At 58.5% G+C, this 25,714-nt stretch overlaps 6 non-coding genes across 6 annotated transcripts; all 6 read left to right on the forward strand.

Annotated features, from left to right (window-relative positions):
- Positions 1–586: 586 nt before the first annotated feature.
- LOC121170597 lies at positions 587–777 on the forward strand. Its single transcript, XR_005886022.1, has one exon. It is a non-coding gene; the product is annotated as a U2 spliceosomal RNA (small nuclear RNA).
- Positions 778–4,887: 4,110 nt separating this feature from the next.
- LOC121170598 lies at positions 4,888–5,078 on the forward strand. The gene has a single exon (XR_005886023.1). It is a non-coding gene; the product is annotated as a U2 spliceosomal RNA (small nuclear RNA).
- Positions 5,079–9,193: 4,115 nt separating this feature from the next.
- LOC121170599 lies at positions 9,194–9,384 on the forward strand. The gene has a single exon (XR_005886024.1). It is a non-coding gene; the product is annotated as a U2 spliceosomal RNA (small nuclear RNA).
- Positions 9,385–13,495: 4,111 nt separating this feature from the next.
- On the forward strand, positions 13,496–13,686 carry LOC121170600. Its single transcript, XR_005886025.1, has one exon. It is a non-coding gene; the product is annotated as a U2 spliceosomal RNA (small nuclear RNA).
- A 4,117-nt stretch (positions 13,687–17,803) lies between these two features.
- Positions 17,804–17,994, forward strand: LOC121170601. The gene has a single exon (XR_005886026.1). It is a non-coding gene; the product is annotated as a U2 spliceosomal RNA (small nuclear RNA).
- A 4,113-nt stretch (positions 17,995–22,107) lies between these two features.
- LOC121170603 lies at positions 22,108–22,298 on the forward strand. Its single transcript, XR_005886027.1, has one exon. It is a non-coding gene; the product is annotated as a U2 spliceosomal RNA (small nuclear RNA).
- Positions 22,299–25,714: the final 3,416 nt, after the last annotated feature.

The raw sequence follows: 25,714 nt of genomic DNA on the forward strand, positions 1-25,714 counted from the left end.
GACACAGAAAGTCTGGGAACAACGATCACACCCATTTGGCCCTCACCCTGCATCCCTCCCGACCAGATCAACTCTGTAAACGCCACCTAAGGTCCTACTCCTAAGGACAGCAGCAGCGATGATGGCTTATGCATTCCGGTGGACTGGGCGGGCGCGTGGGGGGCGGGCTAGCCCTTCTCTCCGCACTCCACATCCCTCTGCCCGCTCCCGGGCCGCAGACGGCTCAGGACAGCCCCTGGCAGTCGTGGGGAGGGCATCCGTCCCGCGTGGGCAGCCGAGACTCCCCGACGGGCACCGGGCCGGGTGCTCGGGGCGGGCGGGTCCGTGGGCGGGTCCGTGGGCGGGGCATGCAGATGTCGGGGCTCGGGCCCCGCCCAGCAGCGCGTCCGAGCCGCGCGCGAGTGGAGACGAGGTTTGGCGGCGGCGGCCGAGGAGGAGCGGGAGGAGGTGGCGCGGCAGGCGCGTGCGCGGGCGGGTGCGGGGTCGGGGTCGGGGTCGGGGTCGGGGTCGGGGTCGGGCGCGGGGTGAGCGTGAGTGTGAGGGGCAGGGTGTGTTGGTGTGTAGGGCGCGTTGTGTTAGTGCGGGTATCGCTTCTCGGCCTTTTGGCTAAGATCAAGTGTAGTATCTGTTCTTATCAGTTTAATATCTGATACGTCCTCTATCCGAGGACAATATATTAAATGGATTTTTGGAGCCTGGAGTTGGAATAGGAGCTTGCTCCGTCCACTCCGCGCATCGACCTGGTATTGCAGTACCTCCAGGAACGGTGCACCCCCTTGGGGGAAATGAGTGTAGTTACAACAGTAGAACTTTGTCTCTCCCTTGCCCAACTCTGCCCTTCCTCTCTGCCACTTGCACCTGCCACTTGTCTTTTGCTGGCATTTCTCCTGCAACCACTAACCGCCGCTGCTGCTGCTGCCTCTCTCTTCCTCTGTCTTTCTTGCTTCCCAACAGCAACTTACTCGCCAACCACTTGCAATATACTGCATTTCTCATACCAACCTCCTCCCACAATGCGCAGCCTCACACTCTTCCCTGCAACACTACGCTTGCAGCAACATGTCTTACACCCACTCTTTCATTACACACACCACCACCAGCAGGCCTCACGCTGCCTCACACCAAAGCCCAACACTCCATCTGGCTCTCCCCTCCCCTGGCTGCACGCGGACCTCTCCTCTCCTCTCCTCTCCTCTCCTCTCCTCTCCTCTCCTCTCCTCTCCTCTCCTCTCGCTTAGTCCTGCATTGCACCGTCTTCCCGCCCGAGTGCACTAACACAGTAGCGGGCAGCTGTGTCCCAAGTGGGGGACCTGCCTTGGACCCCGCAGTAGCGTTTTTTTTTTACCCCACAGCAAGGGTCTCCCGTCCTCCTCCCCACTCCCACAGGAAAAAAAAAAGGCACTGCCCCCTCCTAGCGTTGCCCGGGAAGACAGCCAACAGGCAGTGCCGGGGTCCGTCCAACACGCAAGAAGATGCTGAACACACACACCATTGCATTCATCTGCGCTGCGCCCATCATCCGCACTTTCAAGATGACGGACGCCCTTGCTTAAGGGAGCAGCCTTGCAGCCCCAGGAAGAGCCCAGCGGCATACAAAGCTGTCCCTAAATCCTTGCCTTGTGGGAAGCTGGCAGGTCTTAGCACAGGGAGAAGACATTCACGCGGAGCCTCGGTGAGCTTTGATTCGTTCCTTGTGACTCATGGAAAGCAACAAGAAAAGCCAGTGCTGAGGCCAGGGCTGCTCTCTTCTGTTGGCTTGTGTTTCAAGATTGGATTGGGAAGGCAGATCTACGGAGAGCAGGAGAGACAGAGCAAGATCTTCCACTTCCCAAGTGATCAACATGGCCGGTGCTGCTGCGCCCAGCAGGAGCCAGGAGCCAGGCACTCCCGCCAGGTCTCCCACGCGGGTGCAGGGTCTCAAGGCCTTGGGCCGTCCTTGGCTGCTGTCCCAGGCCACAAGCAGGGAGCTGGATGGGAAGTGGAGCTGCTGGGACGAGAGCCGGCACACGTTTGGGATGCCAGCGTATTCGAGGTGAGGATTTTAGCCGCTGAGCCACCGCGCCGGGCCCTCTTCTGCTGTTTTTAGCCAGGGGGAGGCACAAAGGGCAGATGACACCAGGGAATGCGGTCTGCCGCTTGGTGTTCCAAGGTTTGACACAAGCCCAGGTGTTCCGGGCTTGCGAATAGCTCCCTTGTCAACCACCGATGCACTCAGCTCCTTCATGAGAGACCCAGCTGAAGCCCAGACTTGACTGTTGGGAATCGACCGGTAGACGGAAGACTGCCCTGCTTCCCTCCGAGCTCCCTGCTCTGGTGGCCTGGGAAAGTAGTTGAGGACGCTCCAGCACCGGGACCCTGCACCCGTGTGGGAGACCCGGAGGAAGCTCCTGGCTCCTGGGTTTGGATGGTCTCAGCCCCAGCTGTTGCGGTCACGTGGGGAGTAAACCGTTAGAGGGAAGATCTTGTACTCTGTGTCTCCTCCTCTCTGTAGATCTACCTTACCAATAAACAGAAATAAAGTTTCAAAAAAAAAAAAAATACAACCCCAGATAATCCCATAAATCTTTCTTTAACATTGCACATGCAGAACATTACTCAGTGGGAGATCCCACTCATTCTGCCAAACAGTCACAACGTGGTTGTTAGGCCAAGGCGGTGGGAAACGGGATCTGGTGGGACTACATGGAGGCTCCTGGCTCCTGGCCTCAGATTCGCTGAGCTGCAACTGTTGAGGCCACTTGGGGAGTGAAACAGCAGATGGAACATTCTTCTCATGCTCTGTGAATCTGCCTTTCCAGTTAAAAAAAAACATATGTCTCTTTTACTCTTTTACGCACACACACACACGCACGCACACGTATGTCATACACCCATGCCAGGCTGCAGTCCCTGCACGTAAGCGCTAGAACCAAGATAAGGAGCAGTCCAAACCAGTCCAGGTTGCCGTGGGTCAGGTCTGGGTGTGCGCAGGCCAGGCCGGGTCAGATCATGGCATCCGTTGGCAGACTGAGAGCCAGAAGGAGGTACAGGAGGGGCTGGGTCGGGCCGCAGAACGGGCCAGTTCACACTGGAGCCGGGATGGGGATCTGACTGTGCAAAGCTGGGCGATAGCCCCAACCGACATAAGCTCGAACTGGGAGCAGGCTGGACCAAAGCAGGCTGAAGCACCCCTGGTAGATGCCACGGTGAGATGAGCCATGCCAGTCTAGGGGCTGTGAGTGCTGTGTCCATGTGCACTGGGGGGTGGAGGGGTCCGATGGCGCTGGCTGGTTGGCCAGGACACTTCCGTCCACCTGCGAGGTGTGTGTTGGCTGGCTCCGTGAGCCCTGGAGGTGGGGAATCCAACAAGGCCTGTGCGATCTCTGGCCCAGGTCCTTGAGCCTGCCTGCACAGTGGGTGCCGTGTCCATTAACTTCAGCGGCAGGGGCTCCCCTGGGCCCAGGTTGCCTGGCCCAGGCATTTGGGCCCACCTGCACAGTGGATGCCAGATTTGTGATGCCTGGGGGCAGCCGTTCCCGTGGGCCCTGGGGTCGTCTGGGCTGGAATTTTCATCCTGACTGTGTGGTGGGTGCTGGGTTCGGGAGCCCCAGGGCTCAGATGTCCTCTGGGGCACAAGCTGCCTGGCCCAGGTCCCCGGGCCCACCTGCGAGGTGGGTGCCAGGCCCAGGAACCCCAGGAGTGGGCTTGCGGCAGGTCCTGGGCTTGGTTGCCTGGCCTGGCTCCTTGGACCCACCTGCGTGGTGGGCACTGGTTCTGTGAACCCCGGCATGGAGAGTCTGGCACGGCGGCTCTCTGGTCACTTGGCCTAGGTTCATGAGCCCCAGGGTGGGGGATGTGGCAGGGCACAGGACCTCGAGCGGGCACACGTTCCACCTGTGAGAACTGGTCTTCCTCGGTGTGAAGGATGGAGTGCTGGACCGCACGCAGACCATGGTGCACACAGCCCATTTTCCTGTGGAGGATATCTGGTCCCACGCCGAGAATAAGGAACAGAACCTATGGACGATTACCCCAGGCAAATGGGCAAATGATCACGGCAACTATCTGGACAACATGGAGACTCTAAGGTTGACTGTGCCAGCCAACGGACACTGGAAGGGACTTCTCCTCCACGGATCGGCCAGACCGACAGAGTTCAGAACTGTCACACGCACCTGGGCAGAACACTCACAGCATGGGTCACGCGGGGCCCTGGGTCGAGATGGGGGGGCTGCTCCCTGTCCTCGGGTCCCGCGATGGCTGGGAGAATGGGTATGACTTCTGCCCTTACTCACCCTTCTCCCCAGGCATGGGCAGAAGACACAGAAAGTCTGGGAACAACGATCACACCCATTTGGCCCTCACCCTGCATCCCTCCCGACCAGATCAACTCTGTAAACGCCACCTAAGGTCCTACTCCTAAGGACAGCAGCAGCGATGATGGCTTATGCATTCCGGTGGACTGGGCGGGCGCGTGGGGGGCGGGCTAGCCCTTCTCTCCGCACTCCACATCCCTCTGCCCGCTCCCGGGCCGCAGACGGCTCAGGACAGCCCCTGGCAGTCGTGGGGAGGGCATCCGTCCCGCGTGGGCAGCCGAGACTCCCCGACGGGCACCGGGCCGGGTGCTCGGGGCGGGCGGGTCCGTGGGCGGGTCCGTGGGCGGGGCATGCAGATGTCGGGGCTCGGGCCCCGCCCAGCAGCGCGTCCGAGCCGCGCGCGAGTGGAGACGAGGTTTGGCGGCGGCGGCCGAGGAGGAGCGGGGAGGGAGGGTGGCGCGGCAGGCGCGTGCGCGGGCGGGTGCGGGGTCGGGGTCGGGGTCGGGGTCGGGGTCGGGGTCGGGCGCGGGGTGAGCGTGAGTGTGAGGGGCAGGGTGTGTTGGTGTGTAGGGCGCGTTGTGTTAGTGCGGGTATCGCTTCTCGGCCTTTTGGCTAAGATCAAGTGTAGTATCTGTTCTTATCAGTTTAATATCTGATACGTCCTCTATCCGAGGACAATATATTAAATGGATTTTTGGAGCCTGGAGTTGGAATAGGAGCTTGCTCCGTCCACTCCGCGCATCGACCTGGTATTGCAGTACCTCCAGGAACGGTGCACCCCCTTGGGGGAAATGAGTGTAGTTACAACAGTAGAACTTTGTCTCTCCCTTGCCCAACTCTGCCCTTCCTCTCTGCCACTTGCACCTGCCACTTGTCTTTTGCTGGCATTTCTCCTGCAACCACTAACCGCTGCTGCTGCTGCTGCTGCTGCTGCTGCCTCTCTCTTCCTCTGTCTTTCTTGCTTCCCAACAGCAACTTACTCGCCAACCACTTGCAATATACTGCATTTCTCATACCAACCTCCTCCCACAATGCGCAGCCTCACACTCTTCCCTGCAACACTACGCTTGCAGCAACATGTCTTACACCCACTCTTTCATTACACACACCACCACCAGCAGGCCTCACGCTGCCTCACACCAAAGCCCAACACTCCATCTGGCTCTCCCCTCCCCTGGCTGCACGCGGACCTCTCCTCTCCTCTCCTCTCCTCTCCTCTCCTCTCCTCTCCTCTCCTCTCCTCTCGCTTAGTCCTGCATTGCACCGTCTTCCCGCCCGAGTGCACTAACACAGTAGCGGGCAGCTGTGTCCCAAGTGGGGGACCTGCCTTGGACCCCGCAGTAGCGTTTTTTTTTTACCCCACAGCAAGGGTCTCCCGTCCTCCTCCCCACTCCCACAGGAAAAAAAAAAAGGCACTGCCCCCTCCTAGCGTTGCCCGGGAAGACAGCCAACAGGCAGTGCCGGGGTCCGTCCAACACGCAAGAAGATGCTGAACACACACACCATTGCATTCATCTGCGCTGCGCCCATCATCCGCACTTTCAAGATGACGGACGCCCTTGCTTAAGGGAGCAGCCTTGCAGCCCCAGGAAGAGCCCAGCGGCATACAAAGCTGTCCCTAAATCCTTGCCTTGTGGGAAGCTGGCAGGTCTTAGCACAGGGAGAAGACATTCACGCGGAGCCTCGGTGAGCTTTGATTCGTTCCTTGTGACTCATGGAAAGCAACAAGAAAAGCCAGTGCTGAGGCCAGGGCTGCTCTCTTCTGTTGGCTTGTGTTTCAAGATTGGATTGGGAAGGCAGATCTACGGAGAGCAGGAGAGACAGAGCAAGATCTTCCACTTCCCAAGTGATCAACATGGCCGGTGCTGCTGCGCCCAGCAGGAGCCAGGAGCCAGGCACTCCCGCCAGGTCTCCCACGCGGGTGCAGGGTCTCAAGGCCTTGGGCCGTCCTTGGCTGCTGTCCCAGGCCACAAGCAGGGAGCTGGATGGGAAGTGGAGCTGCTGGGACGAGAGCCGGCACACGTTTGGGATGCCAGCGTATTCGAGGTGAGGATTTTAGCCGCTGAGCCACCGCGCCGGGCCCTCTTCTGCTGTTTTTAGCCAGGGGGAGGCACAAAGGGCAGATGACACCAGGGAATGCGGTCTGCCGCTTGGTGTTCCAAGGTTTGACACAAGCCCAGGTGTTCCGGGCTTGCGAATAGCTCCCTTGTCAACCACCGATGCACTCAGCTCCTTCATGAGAGACCCAGCTGAAGCCCAGACTTGACTGTTGGGAATCGACCGGTAGACGGAAGACTGCCCTGCTTCCCTCCGAGCTCCCTGCTCTGGTGGCCTGGGAAAGTAGTTGAGGACGCTCCAGCACCGGGACCCTGCACCCGTGTGGGAGACCCGGAGGAAGCTCCTGGCTCCTGGGTTTGGATGGTCTCAGCCCCAGCTGTTGCGGTCACGTGGGGAGTAAACCGTTAGAGGGAAGATCTTGTACTCTGTGTCTCCTCCTCTCTGTAGATCTACCTTACCAATAAACAGAAATAAAGTTTCAAAAAAAAAAAAAATACAACCCCAGATAATCCCATAAATCTTTCTTTAACATTGCACATGCAGAACATTACTCAGTGGGAGATCCCACTCATTCTGCCAAACAGTCACAACGTGGTTGTTAGGCCAAGGCGGTGGGAAACGGGATCTGGTGGGACTACATGGAGGCTCCTGGCTCCTGGCCTCAGATTCGCTGAGCTGCAACTGTTGAGGCCACTTGGGGAGTGAAACAGCAGATGGAACATTCTTCTCATGCTCTGTGAATCTGCCTTTCCAGTTAAAAAAAAACATATGTCTCTTTTACTCTTTTACGCACACACACACACGCACGCACACGTATGTCATACACCCATGCCAGGCTGCAGTCCCTGCACGTAAGCGCTAGAACCAAGATAAGGAGCAGTCCAAACCAGTCCAGGTTGCCGTGGGTCAGGTCTGGGTGTGCGCAGGCCAGGCCGGGTCAGATCATGGCATCCGTTGGCAGACTGAGAGCCAGAAGGAGGTACAGGAGGGGCTGGGTCGGGCCGCAGAACGGGCCAGTTCACACTGGAGCCGGGATGGGGATCTGACTGTGCAAAGCTGGGCGATAGCCCCAACCGACATAAGCTCGAACTGGGAGCAGGCTGGACCAAAGCAGGCTGAAGCACCCCTGGTAGATGCCACGGTGAGATGAGCCATGCCAGTCTAGGGGCTGTGAGTGCTGTGTCCATGTGCACTGGGGGGTGGAGGGGTCCGATGGCGCTGGCTGGTTGGCCAGGACACTTCCGTCCACCTGCGAGGTGTGTGTTGGCTGGCTCCGTGAGCCCTGGAGGTGGGGAATCCAACAAGGCCTGTGCGATCTCTGGCCCAGGTCCTTGAGCCTGCCTGCACAGTGGGTGCCGTGTCCATTAACTTCAGCGGCAGGGGCTCCCCTGGGCCCAGGTTGCCTGGCCCAGGCATTTGGGCCCACCTGCACAGTGGATGCCAGATTTGTGATGCCTGGGGGCAGCCGTTCCCGTGGGCCCTGGGGTCGTCTGGGCTGGAATTTTCATCCTGACTGTGTGGTGGGTGCTGGGTTCGGGAGCCCCAGGGCTCAGATGTCCTCTGGGGCACAAGCTGCCTGGCCCAGGTCCCCGGGCCCACCTGCGAGGTGGGTGCCAGGCCCAGGAACCCCAGGAGTGGGCTTGCGGCAGGTCCTGGGCTTGGTTGCCTGGCCTGGCTCCTTGGACCCACCTGCGTGGTGGGCACTGGTTCTGTGAACCCCGGCATGGAGAGTCTGGCACGGCGGCTCTCTGGTCACTTGGCCTAGGTTCATGAGCCCCAGGGTGGGGGATGTGGCAGGGCACAGGACCTCGAGCGGGCACACGTTCCACCTGTGAGAACTGGTCTTCCTCGGTGTGAAGGATGGAGTGCTGGACCGCACGCAGACCATGGTGCACACAGCCCATTTTCCTGTGGAGGATATCTGGTCCCACGCCGAGAATAAGGAACAGAACCTATGGACGATTACCCCAGGCAAATGGGCAAATGATCACGGCAACTATCTGGACAACATGGAGACTCTAAGGTTGACTGTGCCAGCCAACGGACACTGGAAGGGACTTCTCCTCCACGGATCGGCCAGACCGACAGAGTTCAGAACTGTCACACGCACCTGGGCAGAACACTCACAGCATGGGTCACGCGGGGCCCTGGGTCGAGATGGGGGGGCTGCTCCCTGTCCTCGGGTCCCGCGATGGCTGGGAGAATGGGTATGACTTCTGCCCTTACTCACCCTTCTCCCCAGGCATGGGCAGAAGACACAGAAAGTCTGGGAACAACGATCACACCCATTTGGCCCTCACCCTGCATCCCTCCCGACCAGATCAACTCTGTAAACGCCACCTAAGGTCCTACTCCTAAGGACAGCAGCAGCGATGATGGCTTATGCATTCCGGTGGACTGGGCGGGCGCGTGGGGGGCGGGCTAGCCCTTCTCTCCGCACTCCACATCCCTCTGCCCGCTCCCGGGCCGCAGACGGCTCAGGACAGCCCCTGGCAGTCGTGGGGAGGGCATCCGTCCCGCGTGGGCAGCCGAGACTCCCCGACGGGCACCGGGCCGGGTGCTCGGGGCGGGCGGGTCCGTGGGCGGGTCCGTGGGCGGGGCATGCAGATGTCGGGGCTCGGGCCCCGCCCAGCAGCGCGTCCGAGCCGCGCGCGAGTGGAGACGAGGTTTGGCGGCGGCGGCCGAGGAGGAGCGGGAGGAGGTGGCGCGGCAGGCGCGTGCGCGGGCGGGTGCGGGGTCGGGGTCGGGGTCGGGGTCGGGGTCGGGGTCGGGCGCGGGGTGAGCGTGAGTGTGAGGGGCAGGGTGTGTTGGTGTGTAGGGCGCGTTGTGTTAGTGCGGGTATCGCTTCTCGGCCTTTTGGCTAAGATCAAGTGTAGTATCTGTTCTTATCAGTTTAATATCTGATACGTCCTCTATCCGAGGACAATATATTAAATGGATTTTTGGAGCCTGGAGTTGGAATAGGAGCTTGCTCCGTCCACTCCGCGCATCGACCTGGTATTGCAGTACCTCCAGGAACGGTGCACCCCCTTGGGGGAAATGAGTGTAGTTACAACAGTAGAACTTTGTCTCTCCCTTGCCCAACTCTGCCCTTCCTCTCTGCCACTTGCACCTGCCACTTGTCTTTTGCTGGCATTTCTCCTGCAACCACTAACCGCTGCTGCTGCTGCTGCTGCTGCTGCCTCTCTCTTCCTCTGTCTTTCTTGCTTCCCAACAGCAACTTACTCGCCAACCACTTGCAATATACTGCATTTCTCATACCAACCTCCTCCCACAATGCGCAGCCTCACACTCTTCCCTGCAACACTACGCTTGCAGCAACATGTCTTACACCCACTCTTTCATTACACACACCACCACCAGCAGGCCTCACGCTGCCTCACACCAAAGCCCAACACTCCATCTGGCTCTCCCCTCCCCTGGCTGCACGCGGACCTCTCCTCTCCTCTCCTCTCCTCTCCTCTCCTCTCCTCTCCTCTCCTCTCCTCTCGCTTAGTCCTGCATTGCACCGTCTTCCCGCCCGAGTGCACTAACACAGTAGCGGGCAGCTGTGTCCCAAGTGGGGGACCTGCCTTGGACCCCGCAGTAGCGTTTTTTTTTTACCCCACAGCAAGGGTCTCCCGTCCTCCTCCCCACTCCCACAGGAAAAAAAAAAAGGCACTGCCCCCTCCTAGCGTTGCCCGGGAAGACAGCCAACAGGCAGTGCCGGGGTCCGTCCAACACGCAAGAAGATGCTGAACACACACACCATTGCATTCATCTGCGCTGCGCCCATCATCCGCACTTTCAAGATGACGGACGCCCTTGCTTAAGGAAGCAGCCTTGCAGCCCCAGGAAGAGCCCAGCGGCATACAAAGCTGTCCCTAAATCCTTGCCTTGTGGGAAGCTGGCAGGTCTTAGCACAGGGAGAAGACATTCACGCGGAGCCTCGGTGAGCTTTGATTCGTTCCTTGTGACTCATGGAAAGCAACAAGAAAAGCCAGTGCTGAGGCCAGGGCTGCTCTCTTCTGTTGGCTTGTGTTTCAAGATTGGATTGGGAAGGCAGATCTACGGAGAGCAGGAGAGACAGAGCAAGATCTTCCACTTCCCAAGTGATCAACATGGCCGGTGCTGCTGCGCCCAGCAGGAGCCAGGAGCCAGGCACTCCCGCCAGGTCTCCCACGCGGGTGCAGGGTCTCAAGGCCTTGGGCCGTCCTTGGCTGCTGTCCCAGGCCACAAGCAGGGAGCTGGATGGGAAGTGGAGCTGCTGGGACGAGAGCCGGCACACGTTTGGGATGCCAGCGTATTCGAGGTGAGGATTTTAGCCGCTGAGCCACCGCGCCGGGCCCTCTTCTGCTGTTTTTAGCCAGGGGGAGGCACAAAGGGCAGATGACACCAGGGAATGCGGTCTGCCGCTTGGTGTTCCAAGGTTTGACACAAGCCCAGGTGTTCCGGGCTTGCGAATAGCTCCCTTGTCAACCACCGATGCACTCAGCTCCTTCATGAGAGACCCAGCTGAAGCCCAGACTTGACTGTTGGGAATCGACCGGTAGACGGAAGACTGCCCTGCTTCCCTCCGAGCTCCCTGCTCTGGTGGCCTGGGAAAGTAGTTGAGGACGCTCCAGCACCGGGACCCTGCACCCGTGTGGGAGACCCGGAGGAAGCTCCTGGCTCCTGGGTTTGGATGGTCTCAGCCCCAGCTGTTGCGGTCACGTGGGGAGTAAACCGTTAGAGGGAAGATCTTGTACTCTGTGTCTCCTCCTCTCTGTAGATCTACCTTACCAATAAACAGAAATAAAGTTTCAAAAAAAAAAAAAATACAACCCCAGATAATCCCATAAATCTTTCTTTAACATTGCACATGCAGAACATTACTCAGTGGGAGATCCCACTCATTCTGCCAAACAGTCACAACGTGGTTGTTAGGCCAAGGCGGTGGGAAACGGGATCTGGTGGGACTACATGGAGGCTCCTGGCTCCTGGCCTCAGATTCGCTGAGCTGCAACTGTTGAGGCCACTTGGGGAGTGAAACAGCAGATGGAACATTCTTCTCATGCTCTGTGAATCTGCCTTTCCAGTTAAAAAAAACATATGTCTCTTTTACTCTTTTACGCACACACACACACGCACGCACACGTATGTCATACACCCATGCCAGGCTGCAGTCCCTGCACGTAAGCGCTAGAACCAAGATAAGGAGCAGTCCAAACCAGTCCAGGTTGCCGTGGGTCAGGTCTGGGTGTGCGCAGGCCAGGCCGGGTCAGATCATGGCATCCGTTGGCAGACTGAGAGCCAGAAGGAGGTACAGGAGGGGCTGGGTCGGGCCGCAGAACGGGCCAGTTCACACTGGAGCCGGGATGGGGATCTGACTGTGCAAAGCTGGGCGATAGCCCCAACCGACATAAGCTCGAACTGGGAGCAGGCTGGACCAAAGCAGGCTGAAGCACCCCTGGTAGATGCCACGGTGAGATGAGCCATGCCAGTCTAGGGGCTGTGAGTGCTGTGTCCATGTGCACTGGGGGGTGGAGGGGTCCGATGGCGCTGGCTGGTTGGCCAGGACACTTCCGTCCACCTGCGAGGTGTGTGTTGGCTGGCTCCGTGAGCCCTGGAGGTGGGGAATCCAACAAGGCCTGTGCGATCTCTGGCCCAGGTCCTTGAGCCTGCCTGCACAGTGGGTGCCGTGTCCATTAACTTCAGCGGCAGGGGCTCCCCTGGGCCCAGGTTGCCTGGCCCAGGCATTTGGGCCCACCTGCACAGTGGATGCCAGATTTGTGATGCCTGGGGGCAGCCGTTCCCGTGGGCCCTGGGGTCGTCTGGGCTGGAATTTTCATCCTGACTGTGTGGTGGGTGCTGGGTTCGGGAGCCCCAGGGCTCAGATGTCCTCTGGGGCACAAGCTGCCTGGCCCAGGTCCCCGGGCCCACCTGCGAGGTGGGTGCCAGGCCCAGGAACCCCAGGAGTGGGCTTGCGGCAGGTCCTGGGCTTGGTTGCCTGGCCTGGCTCCTTGGACCCACCTGCGTGGTGGGCACTGGTTCTGTGAACCCCGGCATGGAGAGTCTGGCACGGCGGCTCTCTGGTCACTTGGCCTAGGTTCATGAGCCCCAGGGTGGGGGATGTGGCAGGGCACAGGACCTCGAGCGGGCACACGTTCCACCTGTGAGAACTGGTCTTCCTCGGTGTGAAGGATGGAGTGCTGGACCGCACGCAGACCATGGTGCACACAGCCCATTTTCCTGTGGAGGATATCTGGTCCCACGCCGAGAATAAGGAACAGAACCTATGGACGATTACCCCAGGCAAATGGGCAAATGATCACGGCAACTATCTGGACAACATGGAGACTCTAAGGTTGACTGTGCCAGCCAACGGACACTGGAAGGGACTTCTCCTCCACGGATCGGCCAGACCGACAGAGTTCAGAACTGTCACACGCACCTGGGCAGAACACTCACAGCATGGGTCACGCGGGGCCCTGGGTCGAGATGGGGGGGCTGCTCCCTGTCCTCGGGTCCCGCGATGGCTGGGAGAATGGGTATGACTTCTGCCCTTACTCACCCTTCTCCCCAGGCATGGGCAGAAGACACAGAAAGTCTGGGAACAACGATCACACCCATTTGGCCCTCACCCTGCATCCCTCCCGACCAGATCAACTCTGTAAACGCCACCTAAGGTCCTACTCCTAAGGACAGCAGCAGCGATGATGGCTTATGCATTCCGGTGGACTGGGCGGGCGCGTGGGGGGCGGGCTAGCCCTTCTCTCCGCACTCCACATCCCTCTGCCCGCTCCCGGGCCGCAGACGGCTCAGGACAGCCCCTGGCAGTCGTGGGGAGGGCATCCGTCCCGCGTGGGCAGCCGAGACGCCCCGACGGGCACCGGGCCGGGTGCTCGGGGCGGGCGGGTCCGTGGGCGGGTCCGTGGGCGGGGCATGCAGATGTCGGGGCTCGGGCCCCGCCCAGCAGCGCGTCCGAGCCGCGCGCGAGTGGAGACGAGGTTTGGCGGCGGCGGCCGAGGAGGAGCGGGAGGAGGTGGCGCGGCAGGCGCGTGCGCGGGCGGGTGCGGGGTCGGGGTCGGGGTCGGGGTCGGGGTCGGGGTCGGGCGCGGGGTGAGCGTGAGTGTGAGGGGCAGGGTGTGTTGGTGTGTAGGGCGCGTTGTGTTAGTGCGGGTATCGCTTCTCGGCCTTTTGGCTAAGATCAAGTGTAGTATCTGTTCTTATCAGTTTAATATCTGATACGTCCTCTATCCGAGGACAATATATTAAATGGATTTTTGGAGCCTGGAGTTGGAATAGGAGCTTGCTCCGTCCACTCCGCGCATCGACCTGGTATTGCAGTACCTCCAGGAACGGTGCACCCCCTTGGGGGAAATGAGTGTAGTTACAACAGTAGAACTTTGTCTCTCCCTTGCCCAACTCTGCCCTTCCTCTCTGCCACTTGCACCTGCCACTTGTCTTTTGCTGGCATTTCTCCTGCAACCACTAACCGCTGCTGCTGCTGCTGCTGCTGCTGCTGCCTCTCTCTTCCTCTGTCTTTCTTGCTTCCCAACAGCAACTTACTCGCCAACCACTTGCAATATACTGCATTTCTCATACCAACCTCCTCCCACAATGCGCAGCCTCACACTCTTCCCTGCAACACTACGCTTGCAGCAACATGTCTTACACCCACTCTTTCATTACACACACCAGCACCAGCAGGCCTCACGCTGCCTCACACCAAAGCCCAACACTCCATCTGGCTCTCCCCTCCCCTGGCTGCACGCGGACCTCTCCTCTCCTCTCCTCTCCTCTCCTCTCCTCTCCTCTCCTCTCCTCTCGCTTAGTCCTGCATTGCACCGTCTTCCCGCCCGAGTGCACTAACACAGTAGCGGGCAGCTGTGTCCCAAGTGGGGGATCTGCCTTGGACCCGGCAGTAGCGTTTTTTTTTTTTACCCCACAGCAAGGGTCTCCCGTCCTCCTCCCCACTCCCACAGGAAAAAAGAAAAAGAAAAAGCACTGCCCCCTCCTAGCGTTGCCCGGGAAGACAGCCAACAGGCAGTGCCGGGGTCCGTCCAACACGCAAGAAGATGCTGAACACACACACCATTGCATTCATCTGCGCTGCGCCCATCATCCGCACTTTCAAGATGACGGACGCCCTTGCTTAAGGGAGCAGCCTTGCAGCCCCAGGAAGAGCCCAGCGGCATACAAAGCTGTCCCTAAATCCTTGCCTTGTGGGAAGCTGGCAGGTCTTAGCACAGGGAGAAGACATTCACGCGGAGCCTCGGTGAGCTTTGATTCGTTCCTTGTGACTCATGGAAAGCAACAAGAAAAGCCAGTGCTGAGGCCAGGGCTGCTCTCTTCTGTTGGCTTGTGTTTCAAGATTGGATTGGGAAGGCAGATCTACGGAGAGCAGGAGAGACAGAGCAAGATCTTCCACTTCCCAAGTGATCAACATGGCCGGTGCTGCTGCGCCCAGCAGGAGCCAGGAGCCAGGCACTCCCGCCAGGTCTCCCACGCGGGTGCAGGGTCTCAAGGCCTTGGGCCGTCCTTGGCTGCTGTCCCAGGCCACAAGCAGGGAGCTGGATGGGAAGTGGAGCTGCTGGGACGAGAGCCGGCACACGTTTGGGATGCCAGCGTATTCGAGGTGAGGATTTTAGCCGCTGAGCCACCGCGCCGGGCCCTCTTCTGCTGTTTTTAGCCAGGGGGAGGCACAAAGGGCAGATGACACCAGGGAATGCGGTCTGCCGCTTGGTGTTCCAAGGTTTGACACAAGCCCAGGTGTTCCGGGCTTGCGAATAGCTCCCTTGTCAACCACCGATGCACTCAGCTCCTTCATGAGAGACCCAGCTGAAGCCCAGACTTGACTGTTGGGAATCGACCGGTAGACGGAAGACTGCCCTGCTTCCCTCCGAGCTCCCTGCTCTGGTGGCCTGGGAAAGTAGTTGAGGACGCTCCAGCACCGGGACCCTGCACCCGTGTGGGAGACCCGGAGGAAGCTCCTGGCTCCTGGGTTTGGATGGTCTCAGCCCCAGCTGTTGCGGTCACGTGGGGAGTAAACCGTTAGAGGGAAGATCTTGTACTCTGTGTCTCCTCCTCTCTGTAGATCTACCTTACCAATAAACAGAAATAAAGTTTCAAAAAAAAAAAAAATACAACCCCAGATAATCCCATAAATCTTTCTTTAACATTGCACATGCAGAACATTACTCAGTGGGAGATCCCACTCATTCTGCCAAACAGTCACAACGTGGTTGTTAGGCCAAGGCGGTGGGAAACGGGATCTGGTGGGACTACATGGAGGCTCCTGGCTCCTGGCCTCAGATTCGCTGAGCTGCAACTGTTGAGGCCACTTGGGGAGTGAAACAGCAGATGGAACATTCTTCTCATGCTCTGTGAATCTGCCTTTCCAGTTAAAAAAAACATATGTCTCTTTTACTCTTTTACGCACACACACACACGCACGCACACGTATGTCATACACCCATGCCAGGCTGCAGTCCCTGCACGTAAGCGCTAGAACCAAGATAAGGAGCAGTCCAAACCAGTCCAGGTTGCCGTGGGTCAGGTCTGGGTGTGCGCAGGCCAGGCCGGGTCAGATCATGGCATCCGTTGGCAGACTGAGAGCCAGAAGGAGGTACAGGAGGGGCTGGGTCGGGCCGCAGAACGGGCCAGTTCACACTGGAGCCGGGATGGGGATCTGACTGTGCAAAGCTGGGCGATAGCCCCAACCGACATAAGCTCGAACTGGGAGCAGGCTGGACCAAAGCAGGCTGAAGCACCCCTGGTAGATGCCACGGTGAGATGAGCCATGCCAGTCTAGGGGCTGTGAGTGCTGTGTCCATGTGCACTGGGGGGTGGAGGGGTCCGATGGCGCTGGCTGGTTGGCCAGGACACTTCCGTCCACCTGCGAGGTGTGTGTTGGCTGGCTCCGTGAGCCCTGGAGGTGGGGAATCCAACAAGGCCTGTGCGATCTCTGGCCCAGGTCCTTGAGCCTGCCTGCACAGTGGGTGCCGTGTCCATTAACTTCAGCGGCAGGGGCTCCCCTGGGCCCAGGTTGCCTGGCCCAGGCATTTGGGCCCACCTGCACAGTGGATGCCAGATTTGTGATGCCTGGGGGCAGCCGTTCCCGTGGGCCCTGGGGTCGTCTGGGCTGGAATTTTCATCCTGACTGTGTGGTGGGTGCTGGGTTCGGGAGCCCCAGGGCTCAGATGTCCTCTGGGGCACAAGCTGCCTGGCCCAGGTCCCCGGGCCCACCTGCGAGGTGGGTGCCAGGCCCAGGAACCCCAGGAGTGGGCTTGCGGCAGGTCCTGGGCTTGGTTGCCTGGCCTGGCTCCTTGGACCCACCTGCGTGGTGGGCACTGGTTCTGTGAACCCCGGCATGGAGAGTCTGGCACGGCGGCTCTCTGGTCACTTGGCCTAGGTTCATGAGCCCCAGGGTGGGGGATGTGGCAGGGCACAGGACCTCGAGCGGGCACACGTTCCACCTGTGAGAACTGGTCTTCCTCGGTGTGAAGGATGGAGTGCTGGACCGCACGCAGACCATGGTGCACACAGCCCATTTTCCTGTGGAGGATATCTGGTCCCACGCCGAGAATAAGGAACAGAACCTATGGACGATTACCCCAGGCAAATGGGCAAATGATCACGGCAACTATCTGGACAACATGGAGACTCTAAGGTTGACTGTGCCAGCCAACGGACACTGGAAGGGACTTCTCCTCCACGGATCGGCCAGACCGACAGAGTTCAGAACTGTCACACGCACCTGGGCAGAACACTCACAGCATGGGTCACGCGGGGCCCTGGGTCGAGATGGGGGGGCTGCTCCCTGTCCTCGGGTCCCGCGATGGCTGGGAGAATGGGTATGACTTCTGCCCTTACTCACCCTTCTCCCCAGGCATGGGCAGAAGACACAGAAAGTCTGGGAACAACGATCACACCCATTTGGCCCTCACCCTGCATCCCTCCCGACCAGATCAACTCTGTAAACGCCACCTAAGGTCCTACTCCTAAGGACAGCAGCAGCGATGATGGCTTATGCATTCCGGTGGACTGGGCGGGCGCGTGGGGGGCGGGCTAGCCCTTCTCTCCGCACTCCACATCCCTCTGCCCGCTCCCGGGCCGCAGACGGCTCAGGACAGCCCCTGGCAGTCGTGGGGAGGGCATCCGTCCCGCGTGGGCAGCCGAGACTCCCCGACGGGCACCGGGCCGGGTGCTCGGGGCGGGCGGGTCCGTGGGCGGGTCCGTGGGCGGGGCATGCAGATGTCGGGGCTCGGGCCCCGCCCAGCAGCGCGTCCGAGCCGCGCGCGAGTGGAGACGAGGTTTGGCGGCGGCGGCCGAGGAGGAGCGGGAGGAGGTGGCGCGGCAGGCGCGTGCGCGGGCGGGTGCGGGGTCGGGGTCGGGGTCGGGGTCGGGGTCGGGGTCGGGCGCGGGGTGAGCGTGAGTGTGAGGGGCAGGGTGTGTTGGTGTGTAGGGCGCGTTGTGTTAGTGCGGGTATCGCTTCTCGGCCTTTTGGCTAAGATCAAGTGTAGTATCTGTTCTTATCAGTTTAATATCTGATACGTCCTCTATCCGAGGACAATATATTAAATGGATTTTTGGAGCCTGGAGTTGGAATAGGAGCTTGCTCCGTCCACTCCGCGCATCGACCTGGTATTGCAGTACCTCCAGGAACGGTGCACCCCCTTGGGGGAAATGAGTGTAGTTACAACAGTAGAACTTTGTCTCTCCCTTGCCCAACTCTGCCCTTCCTCTCTGCCACTTGCACCTGCCACTTGTCTTTTGCTGGCATTTCTCCTGCAACCACTAACCGCTGCTGCTGCTGCTGCTGCTGCTGCTGCTGCTGCCTCTCTCTTCCTCTGTCTTTCTTGCTTCCCAACAGCAACTTACTCGCCAACCACTTGCAATATACTGCATTTCTCATACCAACCTCCTCCCACAATGCGCAGCCTCACACTCTTCCCTGCAACACTACGCTTGCAGCAACATGTCTTACACCCACTCTTTCATTACACACACCACCACCAGCAGGCCTCACGCTGCCTCACACCAAAGCCCAACACTCCATCTGGCTCTCCCCTCCCCTGGCTGCACGCGGACCTCTCCTCTCCTCTCCTCTCCTCTCCTCTCCTCTCCTCTCCTCTCCTCTCGCTTAGTCCTGCATTGCACCGTCTTCCCGCCCGAGTGCACTAACACAGTAGCGGGCAGCTGTGTCCCAAGTGGGGGATCTGCCTTGGACCCGGCAGTAGGCTTTTTTTTACCCCACAGCAAGGGTCTCCCGTCCCCCTCCCCACTCCCACAGGAAAAAAAAAAAGGCACTGCCACCTCCTAGCGTTGCCCGGGAAGACAGCCAACAGGCAGTGCCGGGGTCCGTCCAACACGCAAGAAGATGCTGAACACACACACCATTGCATTCATCTGCGCTGCGCCCATCATCCGCACTTTCAAGATGACGGACGCCCTTGCTTAAGGGAGCAGCCTTGCAGCCCCAGGAAGAGCCCAGCGGCATACAAAGCTGTCCCTAAATCCTTGCCTTGTGGGAAGCTGGCAGGTCTTAGCACAGGGAGAAGACATTCACGCGGAGCCTCGGTGAGCTTTGATTCGTTCCTTGTGACTCATGGAAAGCAACAAGAAAAGCCAGTGCTGAGGCCAGGGCTGCTCTCTTCTGTTGGCTTGTGTTTCAAGATTGGATTGGGAAGGCAGATCTACGGAGAGCAGGAGAGACAGAGCAAGATCTTCCACTTCCCAAGTGATCAACATGGCCGGTGCTGCTGCGCCCAGCAGGAGCCAGGAGCCAGGCACTCCCGCCAGGTCTCCCACGCGGGTGCAGGGTCTCAAGGCCTTGGGCCGTCCTTGGCTGCTGTCCCAGGCCACAAGCAGGGAGCTGGATGGGAAGTGGAGCTGCTGGGACGAGAGCCGGCACACGTTTGGGATGCCAGCGTATTCGAGGTGAGGATTTTAGCCGCTGAGCCACCGCGCCGGGCCCTCTTCTGCTGTTTTTAGCCAGGGGGAGGCACAAAGGGCAGATGACACCAGGGAATGCGGTCTGCCGCTTGGTGTTCCAAGGTTTGACACAAGCCCAGGTGTTCCGGGCTTGCGAATAGCTCCCTTGTCAACCACCGATGCACTCAGCTCCTTCATGAGAGACCCAGCTGAAGCCCAGACTTGACTGTTGGGAATCGACCGGTAGACGGAAGACTGCCCTGCTTCCCTCCGAGCTCCCTGCTCTGGTGGCCTGGGAAAGTAGTTGAGGACGCTCCAGCACCGGGACCCTGCACCCGTGTGGGAGACCCGGAGGAAGCTCCTGGCTCCTGGGTTTGGATGGTCTCAGCCCCAGCTGTTGCGGTCACGTGGGGAGTAAACCGTTAGAGGGAAGATCTTGTACTCTGTGTCTCCTCCTCTCTGTAGATCTACCTTACCAATAAACAGAAATAAAGTTTCAAAAAAAAAAAAAATACAACCCCAGATAATCCCATAAATCTTTCTTTAACATTGCACATGCAGAACATTACTCAGTGGGAGATCCCACTCATTCTGCCAAACAGTCACAACGTGGTTGTTAGGCCAAGGCGGTGGGAAACGGGATCTGGTGGGACTACATGGAGGCTCCTGGCTCCTGGCCTCAGATTCGCTGAGCTGCAACTGTTGAGGCCACTTGGGGAGTGAAACAGCAGATGGAACATTCTTCTCATGCTCTGTGAATCTGCCTTTCCAGTTAAAAAAAACATATGTCTCTTTTACTCTTTTACGCACACACACACACGCACGCACACGTATGTCATACACCCATGCCAGGCTGCAGTCCCTGCACGTAAGCGCTAGAACCAAGATAAGGAGCAGTCCAAACCAGTCCAGGTTGCCGTGGGTCAGGTCTGGGTGTGCGCAGGCCAGGCCGGGTCAGATCATGGCATCCGTTGGCAGACTGAGAGCCAGAAGGAGGTACAGGAGGGGCTGGGTCGGGCCGCAGAACGGGCCAGTTCACACTGGAGCCGGGATGGGGATCTGACTGTGCAAAGCTGGGCGATAGCCCCAACCGACATAAGCTCGAACTGGGAGCAGGCTGGACCAAAGCAGGCTGAAGCATCCCTGGTAGATGCCACGGTGAGATGAGCCATGCCAGTCTAGGGGCTGTGAGTGCTGTGTCCATGTGCACTGGGGGGTGGAGGGGTCCGATGGCGCTGGCTGGTTGGCCAGGACACTTCCGTCCACCTGCGAGGTGTGTGTTGGCTGGCTCCGTGAGCCCTGGAGGTGGGGAATCCAACAAGGCCTGTGCGATCTCTGGCCCAGGTCCTTGAGCCTGCCTGCACAGTGGGTGCCGTGTCCATTAACTTCAGCGGCAGGGGCTCCCCTGGGCCCAGGTTGCCTGGCCCAGGCATTTGGGCCCACCTGCACAGTGGATGCCAGATTTGTGATGCCTGGGGGCAGCCGTTCCCGTGGGCCCTGGGGTCGTCTGGGCTGGAATTTTCATCCTGACTGTGTGGTGGGTGCTGGGTTCGGGAGCCCCAGGGCTCAGATGTCCTCTGGGGCACAAGCTGCCTGGCCCAGGTCCCCGGGCCCACCTGCGAGGTGGGTGCCAGGCCCAGGAACCCCAGGAGTGGGCTTGCGGCAGGTCCTGGGCTTGGTTGCCTGGCCTGGCTCCTTGGACCCACCTGCGTGGTGGGCACTGGTTCTGTGAACCCCGGCATGGAGAGTCTGGCACGGCGGCTCTCTGGTCACTTGGCCTAGGTTCATGAGCCCCAGGGTGGGGGATGTGGCAGGGCACAGGACCTCGAGCGGGCACACGTTCCACCTGTGAGAACTGGTCTTCCTCGGTGTGAAGGATGGAGTGCTGGACCGCACGCAGACCATGGTGCACACAGCCCATTTTCCTGTGGAGGATATCTGGTCCCACGCCGAGAATAAGGAACAGAACCTATGGACGATTACCCCAGGCAAATGGGCAAATGATCACGGCAACTATCTGGACAACATGGAGACTCTAAGGTTGACTGTGCCAGCCAACGGACACTGGAAGGGACTTCTCCTCCACGGATCGGCCAGACCGACAGAGTTCAGAACTGTCACACGCACCTGGGCAGAACACTCACAGCATGGGTCACGCGGGGCCCTGGGTCGAGATGGGGGGGCTGCTCCCTGTCCTCGGGTCCCGCGATGGCTGGGAGAATGGGTATGACTTCTGCCCTTACTCACCCTTCTCCCCAGGCATGGGCAGAAGACACAGAAAGTCTGGGAACAACGATCACACCCATTTGGCCCTCACCCTGCATCCCTCCCGACCAGATCAACTCTGTAAACGCCACCTAAGGTCCTACTCCTAAGGACAGCAGCAGCGATGATGGCTTATGCATTCCGGTGGACTGGGCGGGCGCGTGGGGGGCGGGCTAGCCCTTCTCTCCGCACTCCACATCCCTCTGCCCGCTCCCGGGCCGCAGACGGCTCAGGACAGCCCCTGGCAGTCGTGGGGAGGGCATCCGTCCCGCGTGGGCAGCCGAGACGCCCCGACGGGCACCGGGCCGGGTGCTCGGGGCGGGCGGGTCCGTGGGCGGGTCCGTGGGCGGGGCATGCAGATGTCGGGGCTCGGGCCCCGCCCAGCAGCGCGTCCGAGCCGCGCGCGAGTGGAGACGAGGTTTGGCGGCGGCGGCCGAGGAGGAGCGGGAGGAGGTGGCGCGGCAGGCGCGTGCGCGGGCGGGTGCGGGGTCGGGGTCGGGGTCGGGGTCGGGGTCGGGGTCGGGCGCGGGGTGAGCGTGAGTGTGAGGGGCAGGGTGTGTTGGTGTGTAGGGCGCGTTGTGTTAGTGCGGGTATCGCTTCTCGGCCTTTTGGCTAAGATCAAGTGTAGTATCTGTTCTTATCAGTTTAATATCTGATACGTCCTCTATCCGAGGACAATATATTAAATGGATTTTTGGAGCCTGGAGTTGGAATAGGAGCTTGCTCCGTCCACTCCGCGCATCGACCTGGTATTGCAGTACCTCCAGGAACGGTGCACCCCCTTGGGGGAAATGAGTGTAGTTGCAACAGCAGAACTTTGTCTCTCCCTTGCCCAACTCTACCCTTCATGTTTGTTCATTTTATCTTCTCCTATACCCCTTTAGGCACCATCTTTTCATTTTTCAAGATTTCCGTCGCAGTTTTTTCTTTTTTCTCCACTGGTTTTTGTGTTGCTGCGTTATTGGTGTCTGGTCTTTAGGAAACTCATTAGCATCTCCTCCCTGAATAGTCTTTCTCAGACCCTGTCAGTCATCAAGTCTTATGTGAAGAAACTGGTTTGTCTGATTCTGCTTTACTGCCTTGAAAATTCCCAAGAGTTTCTGTCTCCAGAATAGCATTTCTTGCCCTTTCACTTTCGTCTAGTTCCTTGTATAGTCTAGTTCCTTGTATACATCGTTGTCTGTCTTTCCAACCAAAATGAATAAATCTTTAAAAGGAGGATTAAACCCAGAAAGTGTAAAGGGCATGCATGGTGTGAGTGCTCTGTCATTCCGACTGCGGAAGTCGAGGGATGTGGGTTAACCTGGAGAATACAGCGCAGGACATAGAGCAGGCTCAGCTGAAGCAGAGAGCAGGTGCAGCCTGTGCTCAGACTGGGGCTCAGGGCGAATGGGCTCCAGTCCTGCCTGCCTTTGCTCCTCCTACCTCCCAGGCCTCCAGGACACAGGGTTTGCCTGTGAATGGAGGAACAATTCCTTTGAGGTTTCATCACTCAGTGTTATCAGCCCAAGGAGACCAGAGCAAATGTCCCCCAGGCTTCCCTGGGGCAAGAAGACTGTGAAGGTTTTACTGCCTGCAAGTCCTCAGGCTGGGTAAGCCACTTGGTGCTGACCAGAGAGAGGAGTCTACTGGGGAGTTCTCCCTAGCAGGAAGGCTGGACCCACCTGTGATGTTGCTTGGGTCAGGGCAGGACTGTGGATTGTAAAATGCTGGGTTGTTTTCAGGTGTGTTCCTGAGGCTAAGAAAGACTGCTCCATTTGAGGCCTGGTGCGGTAGCGTAGTGGCTAAAGTCCTCACCTTGAACACGCAGGGTTCCCATGTGGGTGCTGATGGCTGCCCAGGGCACTGGAGACTAGGGTCTGGTCTGCCCTGCCCCCACATCTCCTAGGCTCCAGCCTGTAACAGGAGGAGGGGCCACAGGAGCCAGTTACGTCACCTACCTGGCGGGATTCCAGGTGACCAATGGGACACCTGAATGGACATTCCTTGCATAGTTGGGGCACAGACAGCCCCTTTGCCTTCCCACATGTCTAGAGGGGTATAAAACTCCTCCACACGTATCTCAGACGCCCTTTTCGCTTCCCTCTTCCTTCCCCTCTGCGCGAAGGGGGCCCAGGAGCGGATTTTCCAATAAAGCTTCCATCTCAACTCTGAACAACTTGCCGATATTATTTCACCAAGCGGGCGGGCGGTCGGTGGCCATCATCTAACATTTGGTGCCCGAAACCCGGGAAGGGATGCGTGGGCTCCCTAAACTGGTTGAGCTCCCCCCTTCCTCTCTCCACCTCTAAGCCGCCAGCCCCAAGGCCTTTGCCGGCTGCGAAGCGACAGACGTGAGGTAAGCCCCTCCGCCCTGCTCCTCCTGTCCTGAAAAGTATTCCCTAACCTCCTGCAGACCCCCCAAACCGTGTACACGTGGTCTGCCTGTCCTGAGCCCTCAGCGAGACGGGGGACGCCCTGGTCGTTGACCGGCTCCCACCAATCCAGGGCCCTCAGAGGGGCGTGAGACGTCCCCCCTACTGACTGGCCCTCCTTAACGGGGAACCAGGTTCCCCTCTAGTCTGAATTTCAAAGCGGGGACGCCTTCTTTGTGTTTAGATTAGCCGCGAGATACTTTATCGGGACAGGACGGGCAACAAAATGTCCTGAGCCCATGGCCCCCAACCCCCTTAAGCTGTTTATTGGCCAATTTTAAAACCATGGGTCTGGGCCAGGACTTACGCAGAAAACGCCTTGTCCATTTTTCAACCGTGGCCTGGCCACAGTACGTGTTGGAAAAGGCTCCAAATGGCCAGCGGAAGGCACGTTTGATTTTCAGATCCTCACAGAATTGGGTAATTTCTGTCCTCGCGAGGGTAAATGGTCTTAAGTTCGTTATGTGGAAGCTTTTTGGAAACTCCGTTCCTGCCCTTCCCTATGTTCCTCCTGTTCCACGACTCAGATTCTCCTGGCCAAGGCTAAGCCCTCCCACTCTCCCAAGGATCTCTTAGACTTTTCACCTAACCATACCTTTTCTGAGCCGCCAGAACTTTTAGGACTCCACCCAGCCCCCACTTCTTCCCCACCTCCTTCTCTGCCAGCCTCTTTACCTGCACTTTCGCCTCTCTCGGAGCCTTTGGCCCATCCACCTTGTACGTTACTCCTCCAGTCCCTGTGCCATGTTCCCCAAGGTCACCTCCTCTTTGGTCACCTCTTCTACGCTCCCAGTCCTTCTGTCATGTTTCCAGACTCCTTCACTTCCTGAGTAGCCACTGGATTCCAGTGTCACTTTTGCTTTACCTTCTGTTTCTTTGCTATGTTCCCACCCCTCCCTTATTCTATCTACTCCCATATCTTGCCCCACCTAATTCCACCTAACCCCATCATTCTCTTTGTTCCTCCTTTTTCCCTCTGTGTGGACATCCTTGCTGCACAGAAGGTCCCTGTCCCTGCCCAAGAACCTCTCTGACCTCTACCTTACATTTCCCCCAGTTTGCTCTCCCCCACTCAGAACCTTCCTCCTTCGGATCCTTCACTTCCTGCGCAGGTACCATGTTCCCAAGCCCCCTCTCTCCACTTCCTGTTCTGACGCCATCTTCCCAGCTCCCCTCCCACTCCTCCATGTGGTAGGACCCCATCCACCATTTTGCCTTTCTCCTCCACCTGATGGGACCCTGTCCACCATCTTGCCTTCCTTCATGTGGCAGGACCCTGTCTGCCATCTTGCCTTTCTCCATTCTCACCCTCAACCTAACCTGCTCTCCCTCTTTGGTTCTTCTGACTTAACCCCAATAATGCCTGATTCCCTGCTGCTGCTGCAGCAACTGCTTTTAACTTTTTTTTCCCTTTCATCATCCCCACCCCTTATCTAAGATGGGTGGGATAAGAAGATAAGCTAATTAACATCTATCAAAAGAACAAAACTGTAATTTGCTAAGTTGTTCCGAAACTTAATTTAAAATTTGTATATCAAAATAATCCAGTATAGAGTTGCTCTAATCCACTGCTAAGTTATTCCAAGCCATGAGGTAAACTCACGTGCTCTTACCAATTGTTTTATAGAGTATTTCCAGGTTAAAGCATGTCGTAGAAGGAATGGGAAGTCATGAAAGTTTTGAGAGGAATACATCTTGTATGGTTTATGTGCAATGTAATTTATCATTGTCCTTAAAATTGCCTATAGCATTTTTCTAAATATTTATCTCTGATATTATTGCTTT

The sequence above is a fragment of the Ochotona curzoniae genome, unplaced genomic scaffold (assembly GCF_017591425.1).
Source record: "Ochotona curzoniae isolate NIBS_2020 unplaced genomic scaffold, NIBS_Ocur_1.0 scaffold_2453, whole genome shotgun sequence".
In the NCBI taxonomy this organism is placed as follows: Eukaryota; Metazoa; Chordata; class Mammalia; order Lagomorpha; family Ochotonidae; genus Ochotona; species Ochotona curzoniae.